This window comes from Propithecus coquereli, unplaced genomic scaffold (assembly GCF_000956105.1).
Source record: "Propithecus coquereli isolate 6110/MARCELLA unplaced genomic scaffold, Pcoq_1.0 Scaffold236, whole genome shotgun sequence".
Taxonomy (NCBI): Eukaryota; Metazoa; Chordata; class Mammalia; order Primates; family Indriidae; genus Propithecus; species Propithecus coquereli.
Window position 1 is genome coordinate 2,410,148 of NW_012147908.1, and position 2,354 is coordinate 2,412,501.

General features: G+C 50.2%; 1 long non-coding RNA gene across 1 annotated transcript; it reads right to left on the minus strand.

The window, feature by feature from the left end:
* Nucleotides 1–39: 39 nt before the first annotated feature.
* Nucleotides 40–2,304, minus strand: LOC105811552. Its single transcript, XR_001137551.1, has 3 exons — nucleotides 2,085–2,304; nucleotides 1,380–1,467; nucleotides 40–719 (listed from the first exon to the last, which is right to left on the minus strand). It is a non-coding gene; the product is annotated as an uncharacterized LOC105811552 (long non-coding RNA).
* Between the last annotated feature and the right edge of the window lie 50 nt (nucleotides 2,305–2,354).

The following is a 2,354-nucleotide window of genomic DNA, read 5'->3' on the forward strand; positions in this document are numbered from 1 at the left end:
TATACATTTAATTCATTTAATTGTGGGCATCATCTTCATCTAAAAAGTAAACTCCAAGAAGACAGAGCTTTTGTTTTGTTGACTGCTTTGTCTCCACCACCTGTAACAGTGGTGCCTGGCAGGTGATGGATTTTAATAAAGATGAACTGAATAAATAAATAGAAGCTATTTTTCCAATAATGCCTGGAAGGGCCATGAGAGACCACATAGGCCAAAGTTCTTCACAGGCCAGGAAATTGAGACCAGGAGATATCAGATTCCCTGACTTCTGGTTCCTGCTTCCCCAGAGCTAAGTGGCAGAGGCTGGAGACCCAGAGTTCAGTGGTTTTGCTCTACCTTGAGCCAGCCCACTGAGTGCCCACAGACCAACAACCTAGCAGGTTGGTACCCTGTGCTCCTTATCTGAAGAACGGAAACAAGCAGATGGCTCTCCCTCCCAAGTGCTGGGATGTGGGTGCCCCAGTGACTGGCATCGTACAGAAGCAAAAGGACAGGTGGAGATACGGAGGCCCGCTGTGGAAATCCATCAACAAATGTGCTCAGAGTTGAGGAACTGCAGACAGCTGCAGCACAAAGGAGACAAAGGCCATTGCTTTTCTCTCTCAAAATCCACCGGCACCAAGGAACCTCTTGGCTTTCTGCACTGATTGAAGGCAAGCATCTGCAGTCTCATTTCTGGGGCTCCTGGATGACTTCCTCTTGCACAGACACAGGGGACCCTGTGGAGAGAAATACCAACCCTGATTCCACCTTCCTAGGTGCACAACCTCTTTGGGTGCCAACTTTCCATCTCTTAGGATGCAATGAGAAAACATGTATGTACAGAACTTGGCACAGCATGTCGCACACAGCAGGCACATGATAACATTAACTGTTATAAATGACACTGCTAATATTCAAAATCAAACACCCATCCCCACAGCCCCACACACCTCCCTAGTTCTTACCATTACCCCTTAGAGCTGGGAATCTGAAAACACGGTCTTGCAGAGGATGGGGGCTATTAGAGGATGGGGGCTATTCAGCGTTAGGAATCCAGATAATTGTTCAAAGGACCCCATTTTCCCATTCAAGTACAGTGAAAAGCACCCAAACTCCACAACAGACCCCAAGCCACTCAGAACCTCATATGGCTGTTCAGGACCTCATATGGCCAGAAAAAGGAAGATTCCAGACTGAGAGCATCAGCCACCCAAGTCTCTATTCCCAGAAATTGGGGTCTGGCCCAGAGCTCCCTGGAGGTTGAGGTGATAAAAACCCAACAAAAATTCCTGTGTTCTATTCACTATCTCCCAACCAAATAACCAGATTCAAAGTATCAAAGAGGGATATGACCAGTAATCAGAATAGGGTAACTGAGTCCTACGTCTTCCACTTACATTGTGTGAGCTGGTCCAGTTTCTCAACCTCTCTGAACCTCAACTTCCTCATCTGTACAAAGAAAATGGCAACATCTACTTCATGGACCTATTGAAAGGATTAAATGAGAGAATTCGGCTCAGCACAGTGCCTGAGATATTAGCTGCTGCTTTTAATACAAAAGGCCCAGCCAGTCAATCCCGGAATAAGCATTAATTGTTCCAAAAGAACACTGTGTACAGCAAAGGCAGCCCTTTCCTAGACCACAAACCAGACCACTCCGCCATGGGCCACAGGTTGGAAGCAAACATTTACTCCGACAGAAACGTCCAGAAATCTCATAAAGCAAATGGGGGCTTTACTCCAACAGAAGCTTCCAGAAATCTCATAAAGCAAATGGGGGCGGGGGAAGGGCAGGCATGAGGAGTTAGGATGCAGAAAGGAACAGGTGGAACTGAGACCCAAACAGCTCCTGAAAAGGAGGTGCCCGCTGGAAGCGGTGGGTGATGTTCCCCATGACATAACTTGGACTGAGGAATTATCGCTTTGGACTTAGCAATGAATGGAAACTGCCACTTTAAATGACTTGGGAATTCTAGAATGTTCCTGTGGCGTATGGCTCAGTGATTACAAACATACTGTGGGGCGACCTAAACCTGGGTAGGGTATTCCCAGAGCCCCCAGGGGGTTCCAGGAGCTGGTGACTTCCGGCTCACGTAACTTACCCAGGCCTCAGTTTCCCCCCAAACCCAGGTGCTGACTGCTACCTCTGCCGGGAGGTTGCGAGGCTAAAAGCGGACGGGACGCGAAGGCGGAGCAGCCCGCGCGCGGATCCCATTCGTTCGGGGAGCGAAGGGCGGCGCGCGGGCCGCAGCGGCCGAGGCTCTTCCTCCGCCGCAGCTGCTGGAAAAATAATCATCAGCAAGCAACTGGAACGCGCGCGGGGGGCGGCGGGGCGGGGGCCCCTCCCGCAGGCGCCCGGGAGCCGCCCGGGC